Genomic DNA, 12,114 nt, shown 5'->3' with positions numbered 1-12,114 from the left:
TTGTGTAGTTACTTGCGGTTAATTTAGGGACTCCTCCCTTTGCATTTAGAGGGTGTTGGGCATAAATAGTGAGGGCTTGGGCCGAGGTGACAATGGGCCCTATTGCCTCAAAATCTAGCAGGTCTTGTGAGATGCCTCACAAGGAAAAAACTGGATCAAGACACAACATGGAGGTGGATGTCATTGTCACCTCAACAATCCACCCCCTACTCTTTAGTGGAATTTCACCACAGTAGAGGCTTCCTAGTTTAGGTCACTTATAGGATATTCTAGGTTTAGGGTTTGAAGGTGACAATTGTATAGGCTTACCCAAGATATTCAAGCCAAGGACAACGCTCAATTCTACTAGACAAGGAATAATGTACATTAGAAGTAGCCTATAAAGGACTTGTAGCCTAGGGTTTTTGATGTATGATTCATAAGTAGTAGAACTAGGCATAGAACGAGAGAGGAAAGGTTTGTTATAAGGATATAATCCACAACAGGATCCACAAACCTTCAATTGACCCTAAATTGAAGCCTTAGTTCAAAATTAGAGTTTTTCTAGCCATAGAATTTCTTAGGGTTGATTACGTCCACTGGAGGGAGGGACTTCCAAGTTCCAACCATGAAAATTGCTAGATTTTGATGTTTAAAGGCTCAACAAGGTAGAACAACCTCCAACCAGCTCAACTATCATGCCCTAGTTGAATTCGGCCTCAAACCCTAACCCTAGTGGCTTGCCTAGAAGGACCGAAATTTTAGGGCCGAAATTTGTGGGGTCCGAAATTTTAGGGGTTGATATTTTAGGGCCAAAATTTTTTGGGTATAGGAAGAAAAGAAAAAGAGGTTTTGAAATTTTTGATTTTGACTATCAATATGGATGCTAGTGCCTTCTATCAACTTGGGAGATGGAGTCTTAAGGGATTGTAAGCACGGAAATATTAAATCCTTGAAGGGAGTAAGGGGAAAACCCTAGGTTTCCACTTGCTAACGCTATCTATCACTTTAAGCAGGGATAAATGTGACACCCCTGGTACATTCTCCCCTGATTTTTGGTAATGTAATAATACTAAAAAATTATAAATGAAAATATTTTTTGTAATGGCTTGAAGTGTGGGACCACAGATCCATGATCTAAGAGGGAAGAGGAAAGATGTACCCATGTGGGGTTCGCTGGCATCATTAATTATTTTCGTGGTGCAATTATTAAAGAAGAAGAAGATGATGAGTGTAAGAGGAGCATGAAGATGCACCTTGAGAAATTATAAAAAGGCCTTTGCACAACAATGTTGGGGTTGGACCTCTTCTTGGTGAAGCTCATGAGGAAAGATGGAAAGAGCTATGAGCTGAGGGAATGGGATTCTCTGAAAGAGGAAATTGTGACCAAAGGGCAAGAAGATTAAGAGGAAATTGGGATTGAGTGCTTGCTAAGGACTAGTTGAGAAACCACATGTGATGGGTGCTTGCTAAGAGAGCGCTGATAAACCACACAGGGCACTTGTTTTGGCCTGATAAACCACTCTTAGAGTGCTTGACACAGTTGATAAACCACCCATTGTTGTGAATTCTGTTGTGCTTGACTAGCTGATAAACCAACCAATGTCATATGTATTTCCTATCCTCTATGGACTGAATATGGCTTCCTGCTAAATCTGCTAAAAGGAAATTCCCCTTAGATCATGGATCTGGCTCGGGGGTGATTGTTGTAAGTGATTTTGGCTATAATAGGTCTATGGTTGGGTGGAAAATTGAAGTCCCACCTTCAGTTTGCCCTTTTTCTGTATTGTAAATAAGATGTATTGAGTTGAAAGTCGTGGAATTGAAGAATTTCTCTGTGGAAAATTGATATAGAACTCTGAATGATTGTTGCAATGTTGTGTAATGCTGGTGCATGAACTTATTGAATGGAATTATTGAATTCTTATGGTTCTTTTTATTTATTTCTTCTTGAAGAATGTAACTAGGTACAGTCTTCATAAATTGTACTTGAGTCAAAATGTAATATATTTGTCAAAAATGAATTTTATTATTAATTGAATTGACTTGTTAAAGCATGGATTTCATGCTTGGGTCAATTGTTATAGGTCAAGCCTCCATTGTAGGCTTTAGGATTGTTTACTTGAGTCAAAAAGTCAAAGTTTGTTTGGTCAAAGACTCCTCCATCAAGTCTCCTTCAAAAGAATCATCATCAAGTCGGCTTCCCTCAATAAACTCAAGTCGGCCTAACCTTATATGGAGACACAATTTCTCAAGCACTCATGTTGGCTTATTCTTCATGGAGACAACTATATATATAAGCATAAGGAATTTTCTCAAAAGACAAAGAGACAAGTTTGAATTTCTAAGAGAAATTTTTGGTACTATTAGAGTGAAACAATTCAGATCTTTTCCAGAGAAGTGGGTTCACAAAATTTCGGTGAATGCACAGTATAATGAAAATATAACTTCGATGTAAATTGCAGAGATGATTTTAGTGCAGTGAAAAGATGGATGCGCTATCACAGTGAGATGATCTTGGTGCTACCACAGTGACAAAGTCTAGGTGCTGTGACAAGGTTTTGGTGCTACCACAATAACAAGGTCTCGGTGTAGTGACAAGGTCTAGGTGCAGTGACTAGGCCTCAGTGCTATCACAGTGATATGGTTTCGTTGCTATCACAGTGACAAGGTTTCAGTGTTTCAATAGTGACAAGGACTCAGTGCTCACACAATGACATGAAGAAGATCAAACAAGGATGACTTGATGGAGGGAGTCTAATGACAACCTAGCCGCTTTGACACATCAAAGCTGCATCTTTACAAAATTCCGTGTGGACCTGTGGGTTATGGGCCCACGTATACATCGGAAGCATTATAATTGGTGGACTTCACAACGAAGCCTGACCAATCACCGTCAGCTTTCTTTGACCTTTCCCTTTTGTCAGGCGCTTCAATCCACGCCGTTGATTCTACTCCATCAGATCAACAGCTATCGCGCGATCTCCAACCTTAACCCATTTCCCGTTGGAACTCAAAGAAGTTAAACTTCTTTGAATAATTCATCGGGTCCGCCCCAGCGTGTTGACCTGTGCGTGAATTTGAGCGCGATTACTGTCCGATCAATACCGAGATGAACGGTCTTGATGATCAGAACTCAACAAGGTTTTAACCCCGCTATATAAAACCTCATCGCGTCCGATTTTGAAATTAACTCTCATTCATCTTCTGACGCGATATGCGTCTGATCAATCATTCAATGGACGATCTGATCCTTCAGAACCTTAAACTCTTTTAAATGAATTTCTCGGGTCCATTTTTAGAGTTAAACTTCAGCTCTTGTTGCCACACGATGGCCGTTAGATCTGTTGGATCTATTGGGTCTGTCCGATCGGACGCCTATGATGGTTCCTCCAGGTTCCTACGATTTTTGTCAGGGTTCTCTCGTTCCGCCAGTATTATTTATCGATCTAGACGATCCGACGATTTCCATTGTGCTGTTTAATTGACTCTTGTTTCGATTGAGTATCTCTCCTCCGTTGATCTGTTCTCAATCCAATGACTCTCTCGTTTAATCGCTGATTGATGGAACTCACATTTCAACACAAATTTGCCTTACTTTATCTAAGGTGAAGTTCATAGGAACTTCATCCTTTACACTCGCACATGCATATTTCACAACTTACAGTAAAGAATGTATATATAAAGACACAGACACACAAAACTCAGATAACATGCAGATGTACAATAACACGAATATTTCTATTATGTACATAACTCGATTACAAGCTAAAGCCTCTCAACCTTAGTCACAAATTGCCCCTGCGACTACATTCTATCCTCTCTCTCTCTCTCTCTATCACACAACACAAACTTTCTTTATATAAGAAATTACAAAAGACGAGGATCATCTAGGATCCACGATTTCCTCCCACAATCGCTCAATCAAATCCCCTAAATCTCTCTATACGCACACATGGCAGATAATTACATGAAATCAAACCTTATCAATTCCATCAATTTAGCTTTGTTTAAATAGAATTTGCCCCAGTTTACAATGATTGTCCACGTTTCTTCTTTCACAGCTTTGGATTCCGATTTCAATGAAGGGTGCTCGGATGCTCCTACATCAGACTCCCAAGGCACAAAAATTTATGACCTCCTGGTCATATGCTTCTGGTCTTCGTAACAACTTTAACTTGTGAGCTGCAATCAGCCTTTGTAGTAACAAGTCTCCTTCTTTCTACACATGCCTCACTAAGCTTCTCTCCTCTGAGCTCAGTCTTTTTGCATTTCTTTGGTTCTCTTCTCTGGAACCATATGAGCACTCCATGCTCTAGGTTGCTGCAAATCTTCTCACCTTCCTCTGCTGCTACCTGCACAAAAATATAAAGACCATACACTTACCCAATCACAACATATTTGCACCTCCTTCTTTTGCATGCAGAATCTTATTCTGCTCTGATACCCAAAATTGATGACAACCTAGCCGCTTTGACACAGCAAAGCTGCATCTTTACAAAATTCCGTGTGGACCTGTGGGTTATGGGCTCACTTATACATCAAAAGCATTATAATTGGTGACATTCACAACGAAACCCAACCAATCATCGTCAGCCTTCTTTGACCTTTCCCTTTTGTCAGGCGCTTCAATCCATGCTGTCGATTCTACTCCATCAGATCAACGACTATCGCGTGATCTCCAACCTTAACCCATTTCCTGCTAGAACTCAAAGAAGTTAAACTTCTTTGAGTAATTCATCGGGCCCGCCTAGCGTGTTAACTTGTGTGTGAATTCGAGCGTGATTACCGTCCGATCAATCCCGCAACGAACGGTCCTGATGATTGGAACTCAACAAGGTTTTAACCTTGTTGTATAAAACCTCATCACGTCAGATTTTGAAATTAACTCTCGTTCATCTTCCGACGCGATATGCATCCGATCAGTCATTCAATAGACGGTCCGATCCTTTGGAACCTTAAACTCTTTTAAATGAATTTCTCGGGTCTGTTTTTAGAGTTAAACTTCAGTGCTTGTTGCCACGTGATGATCGTTAGATCTGTTCGATCCGCTGGGTCTCTCTGATCGGACGGCTATGATGGTTCCTCTAGGTTCCTACGAATTTTTTCAGAATTCTCTCGTTTCGCCAATATTATCCGTTGATCTAGACGATCCGACGGTTTCCGTTGTGCCATTCAATCGACTCTTGTTTCGATTTAGTACCTCTCCTTCGTTGATTTGTTCTCAATCCAACAAATCTCTCGTTTAATCACTAATTGATGGAACTCGCATTTCAACACAGATCTGCCTTACTTTATCTAAGGCGAAGTTCATAGGAACTTTGTCCTTTACACTTGCACACGCATATTTCACAACTTACAGTAAAGAACGTATATATAAAGACACAGACACACAAAACTCAGATAACATGTAGATGTACAATAACACGTATATTTCTATTATGTAGATAACTCGATTACAGGCTAAAGCCTCTCGGCCTTAGTCACAAATTACCCCTGTGACTACGTTGTATCCTCTCCCTCTCTATATCACACAACACAATCTTTCTTTATATAAGAAATTACAAAAGACATGGATCATCTAGGATCCACGATTTCCTCCCACAATCGCTCAATCAAATCCCCTAAATCTCTCTATACGCACACATGGCAGATAATTACATTAAATCAAACCTTGTCAATTCCATCAATTTATCTCTGTTTAAACACAATTTTCCCCGGTTTACAATGATTGTCCACATTTCTTCTTTCACAACTTTGGATTCCGATTTTAATGAAGGGTGCTCGGATGCTCCTGCATCAGAGTCTCTACTTTAGGTTGTGAGGTTCTTGGTTATCTCATCTTGTTTTGAATCTATTGAAGGAAGAATTATTGATCAGGTTTTCCCCTAGAGTGGGGTTTTGCCCTGGATGTGTGCCTACATCTTGTGTCCTCTTCTATTTGTTGATTGGCATTAGTCTTGATGATAATGAAAAGATAAATTGAATGAAAGAATAATAATAATAACCCATCACAAGATAATGTCATACTAAGAGAAATCAATTGATTGCCACACTTTGGATTTCTCAACATGGTATCAGAGCTAAGGTCATGATCAAAGACAGTTTGAAGACCACTTATACATCTTTAAAGTATTCTCAGTGAAAGGTTCTATTTTAAGATCATTTCTGGGCTAATAGAACTAAGATTACAGTGAGCCAGTTCAGTCTTTCAAAGACACCTTGAAGAAGGAGGATTTCAATATACCTCAAGGTGACAAGTTCGGATCTAATTCAGAGAGTGAGGGTCGGTAAAAAACATAGTCAAGAAGAGATGATACTTCACTCAAAATACATAGAAGGTTTTGGTAAAATCATATGACAGGGTTTCGACATACTGTGAGGAGAAAAATTTGGATCAACTTTAGTGATAAATTTGTGTAGCAAGTTCAGTATGAAGTTCGATATTTATCACAGTCACAGTCATGTCATAAAGGAAAATTCGGGCTCAATGATGTATGGTCGAAGCATTGCTATAAGGGCTAAAGCATTGCTATGGTCATTGATATGTCCAAGGTCGAAACAATGAAGAAATATATTCTTCCACTCATTGATCAAGATCTATCAAGGATCTGAGATGTTGGTACAAGCACAAGGAACCATCTTAAGGAAATCAAGTAAGTATTCCTTACTTATCAAGATGCACTTGCAACAAGTCGAATGAGCTATCAAATCAAAGGTACGTATATTTATAAGCTTTTAGATTTCTATTATCTCTAATGGTCCATATAATCCTCGTTTATAACTAGTCTACGATAAATATTGTACACTCTTGATAACTTATTAGAACCTTAATCCACATACTCTAGGGTTTACAAGTAATCTAGGATTTTAGGCAAAAGTCCTTGATTGAAAGAAGGAATAACTTGTCATAGGATTCCATCCTCCATGGTTATGTAGGAGATCTAACTTGAGAAATTAAATCATGTTCTTGGTATCACATGTTTTGCTTGTAAGTATGTACTGCACATCATGGCTTAATACAAAGAAGACACTTCAAGGAATCCAAGGTTTGTCAAGGAACATCTCAAGGTGTGTCTTAGTGTATACACCTTATAAAATTCTCTTAAAGAGTACATTCATCGTGTTTTGAAATTTGCGTTACATTACTAACGTCGTTATGTCTAGCTATCTTGAATCATAAATATTCTTGTTTAGGGTGATTCATCACTTGATAAATCTACCCTCTTTACATCCTTGATTGTTCTTATAGAACCCTAGATAGGTTCTCTGGAAAACCCTAACTTAAGGGTATGCTAATGTTAATATGTGAAACCCTAGCCTGCTTAGGGTGATTGGGAAATGTTGTTTGAAGTTTTAATGATGATGTTATGTTTGGGGTTTTGATATGATCATGAAAACCCTAACTTGTGAGGGTTGAATGATGCTATCTAATTTCCCAAACCTTTGATGTTTTGGTAAAGAAGGGTTTGCTGTGTTATGTATTGAAGCCCTAGATATTTAGGGTTTGGTTGGGTCTATAAGCAAAACCCTTGTTATGTATTTAAAGTAAGGTCCTAGGAATGAAACCCTAGGTATGTGTCCATTGGTTGAATCCCTAGCTTGGTCTAGGTCGGTATATGTCTAATGTATTAATATTGCCTGACATATGATGTGCTTATGCATGATGATGAATTCCTAGATATGTGTGTTGACCTAATTATTAATGGTCATGAGTCCTAGGGTTTGGAAACAAGCCTTAGTCAAAGTTTGATATTCTAGGATAACATTGTTTGGGAAATCTAGGGTTTTGCAGTTGAACCCTAGTAGTAGTTAAATTCTCTAGTACATGTAACAATCTGGAATCTATGAATCTATATAGTGATTGTTGAGATTGTGTAAATGAGAAATCTAGGGTGTACATCAAACCCTAGTAGAAGCTAGTTATGTTGTTGATTAAGTTGTGATCGGTTTTGATTGTTGAAGCTCATGTATGAAATCTAGGATATGTATGAAATCCTAGTGAGGAGTCTAACATATGAATTCTAATAGTTGTTAGACACATTACTTGTTTGAATTGTTTCTGGGGTATGCTATACAAAAGAACTTGTCATATCGTTGAAAGACTATTGAAACCCTATATGGGTTTAATATTTTGAGTTGTTGATGTGATTTAGGATTTAACTAAACCTGGGCAAGAAGTTGAAATATAGTCTCTTGCTGATTATGTTTGTAAAGTCTAAATGCTTCCATTATTATAAGATTTTGATATGGCTAACTTCATGCTCCTATAGTTTTGTATGTACTTGCTATCTAAGTTGTGCAGGTACATCATCTTCAAGATGGTGAAGATGTCCGTAAGAGAAATTGATATGATAAGCATGATGAGAAGGATGGAAGCCATGAAAGATTCTCTAATGTCATAAGAAGAATCTGATCTTCCTGGGTTAAGAGGGAGCTTGGATAGAAGAAATATCCCTAGTTAAGTGGGAGGGCATATCATAGTTATAAGAAATTGGAGAATGCATTTTGAGGTGCTGTTGAAAGAAGGAAAGTAGGATCCGATTGAAGAATATGTTGTTGCATATGAAGTAGGAAAGGAAAGTGTATGATTGAGGAATATTCTGTCAAAGATTCGGTTGATAGTCCTATTGTGTTGAGAAGCAACATGAAGTTGTTTGAAAGACCCCAGAGGTTTCTATTTGTTTATGAACATGTGAAAGTATATTAGTGATTGGGGTTGTGTTTTTACAGGTAAATCTCTTGAAGTTTTGATAGCATGTTGGTTACCGATCAGTTCGATCGGGAGAGATTTGTTGTCGAGATTGCTAGATCAAGGATTGTTGAGGCTTTATGAGTGAAGAATTTCTTGGGAGGACATCTGGTTAGCACTTTGTGCTGATGTCTAGGTCCTGAAGTTGGGAGGGTAGTGTTGGTCATAGAGCTCTAACCTCAGATACACACCTAGATCCCTAGGTTGAGGGTTAGCAAATAAGCCTGATGGTACCTAGAGAGGTTGAAAGCTTGAGTCCATCTTAGTCCCACTTGGATAGATTGCCCTTGTCAGGAATCTAGTCCATGGCATTGCGGTGCCTAAATTGTTGAGAGACCTTGTATAGATTGCCCTGGTCAGCGATCTAGTCCATGGCATTGTGGTGCCGAAACTTCTTCGTAGACGATGGTTTTTGAGATCTTCCATGTACCTCTTTTTTTATATAAATATGAATACCTCCCTAGTTAAGAGGGAGTGTTGAAGAATGTAACTAGGTTCGGTCTTCACAAATTGTACTTGAGTCAAAATGTAATATATTTGTCAAAAAGGAATTTTATTATTAATTGAATTGACTTGTTAAAGCATGGGTTTCATGCTTGGGTCAATTGTTATAGGTCATGACTCCGTTGTAGGCTTTAGGATTGTTTACTTGAGTCAAAAAGTCAAGGTTTGTTTGGTCAAAGACTCATCCATCAAGTCTCCTTCAAAAGAATCATCATCAAGTCGACTTCCCTCAATAAAATCAAGTCGGCCTAACCTTATATGGAGACACAACTACTCAAGCACTCATGTCGGCTTATTTCCCATGGAGACAACTATATATAAGCATAACGACTTCACTCAAAAGACAAAGAGACAAGTTCGAATTTTAGAGAGAAATTTTTGGTACTATTACAGTGAAACAGTTCGGATCTTTTCCAGAGAATTGGGTTCACAAAATTTCGGTGAATGCACAGTATAATGAAAATATAACTTCGTTGTAAATTGCAGAGATGATTTCAGTGCAGTGACAAGATCGAGGTGATATCACAATGAGATGATCTCAGTGCTACCACAGTGAAAAAGTCTAGGTGTTGTGACAAGGTTTCGTTGCTACAGCAATAACAAGGTCTCGGTGCAGTGATAAGGTCTAGGTGTAGTGACAAGGTCTAGGTGTAGTGACTAGGCCTTGGTGCTATCACAGTGAGATGGTTTCATTGCTATCATAGTGACAAGGTTTTGGTGTCTCAATAGTGACAAGGACTTGGTGCTCACAGAGTGACATGAAGAAGATCAAACAAGGATGACTTGATGGAGGGAGTCTCTAGTCTAGGTTGTGAGGGTCTTGGTTATCTTGTCTTGTTTTGAATCTACTGAAGGAAAAATTCTTGTTCGGGTTTTCCCCTAGAGGGGTTTTGCCCTGGCTGCGTGCCTACATCTTGTGTCCTCTTCTATTTGTTGATTGTCATTAGTCTTGATGATAATGAAAAGATAAATTGAATGAAAGAATAATAATAATAACCCATCACAAGATAATGTCATAATAAGAGAAATCAATTAACTGCCACACTTTGGATTTCTCAACATTTATGTCATATATCTATGAGCTAAATGCCTGAATTTTTCTATTTACTGTATACGGAATGCATATTGAGTTTGATGGCTAATAATGGCTCCAAATCACAACATGAAATGCCCTCCTTGTTTGGAAGTGAGACACTGAATTCTTGGACAATTTCCTCTGAAAATGAGTTAGTATTTGTGTTCTTTTAGAGCATGCATTATGGTCTGGATGGTCTGAGTATGAAAAAGATGGACAAATCTCTGTTAAATGTTGCATACCTATAGTAAAACTTAACTGGCCATCAAGCCCTAATTTGTAAAATGGGAACCTAGAAAGGATAGCTTTGTCCATTTTCTTTTGTGTAAACTTGCCAATATATTTTTGTAGGTCGTAGGCCAAAATGGGCCAAGGCAATGGAAAAGCTCAGAAGGGATAGCACAAGTCACACACACACACACACACATAAATATATATGTGTGCATATCCTCAGGTTTGACCCCTTTTACAAAACGATTGAAGACTGGGCCGAGTCTATCTAAAGCTCAAAATGAATAGCTTGACATAGTCGCACACATATACACATATGTTGTCGCTTTGGAGGCATGGGAAAAAGCTCTATTATTTATTCATATAAAAGCTTTGATTTTTGGTCGAACGTACGGGAGTTGAAAAACTCTAGGGTTGGAGGAATAGGTCTTAATTGCATCTAACCATGTGGCCAGGAGCCACGACCAAGCGTCGAAGGTGGAGAGGAAGCCCAAACATACACATATGCATGTACTGGGGGCTAGAAGTTCAGAGCTTGGAGGAATTACCCTAGAGATTTCAAATGGAGGTGTTGACCATGCATGTGTCAATAGTTCCAAGAAGCAGAGTACAAAGTAGTGGACAAATTTTTTTGAGTCATTGTCATCAATGTAGTCCCAAATTCTGCAATTTAATTGTAAAAATGATTCTAGTATGAAAAATAAGCCATGTAACAACACCTAGGTAAGCCTTTGATTCTTAACGAAGGGTTTCACTCTAGGGAGTTTTTTAACATCCCTACGTTATTTGTTTTTCTAAACACGAATAATTAGTAGAGTTTTTCTCCCAAGCTTCCCCCAAAGCTAGGGTGGAATCCTATGATAAGGTCTTAGGTGAGTCCTACTGTTATCGGGTCTAATGTATTTTTATCATACTAGATCATGTGTCTTATGTAGCACAATTTGGTTGAATCCAAGAGGTTGTGTCTATTGTAATGTTCCCCTTCTATAGGTGATTATTGTAAATTTTTGATGTAAAAGTTCTTTCTAGGAATATTTTTGGTGAATGGTTACTCATGATTAGAACACCATTGCCAAAATATTTTTGAGACCCACTTAGAGGGTGGAAAAATATTTGTAATCCACTCTTGAGCCTTTTATTTAATGTTCTGGCAAAAATAAAAATTAATTAGCCAGAAATTGTCAAAAAAATAAAATGAGAGGAAAAATTAATCTCTCCACGTGGAAAAATCATCAAAATATTAATGTGCCTATTTTTCAAAGGGAAAAAAACAAGTCAAAATTAAAGGGCCTCATTTCCAAGGTAGAATGTCATAGTCAAGAAATTCGTTGGGCCAGGAAGACTAGGTTTTTAGCAAATTGAATTTTTTGGACCAAGTGGTTAATTATTTTGAACAAGTTATGATGATTCTATTTTTTGAAGATTCTCCAAGGGACTAGATGCACCTAGAAATTTGACTTTGAACCATCCAGCTCATTTCTCAAGGAGGTCAAAATTTTTTGGAGATCTATGCAGCAGTTATCAATGGGTAAAATTATTTTGGCAAGGATCAAGCCTTGGATCAAGTCAAACT

The 12,114-nt window shown here is 38.2% G+C and overlaps 1 protein-coding gene across 15 annotated transcripts in view; it reads left to right on the top strand.

The window, feature by feature from the left end:
- Positions 1-12,114, top strand: part of LOC149206742 (RNA polymerase II C-terminal domain phosphatase-like 4) — a 408,482-nt gene that overhangs the window by 333,777 nt on the left and 62,591 nt on the right. The gene's annotated exons all lie outside the window — the stretch shown is intronic.

Source organism: Pinus tabuliformis, chromosome 1_2, assembly GCF_031772625.1.
Source record: "Pinus tabuliformis cultivar Carrire ecotype Pingquan chromosome 1_2, CPIR1, whole genome shotgun sequence".
NCBI lineage: Eukaryota > Viridiplantae > Streptophyta > Pinopsida > Pinales > Pinaceae > Pinus > Pinus tabuliformis.
The sequence above is the reverse complement of the archived record's forward strand: the minus strand, read 5'-3'. Positions and strand labels throughout refer to the sequence as shown.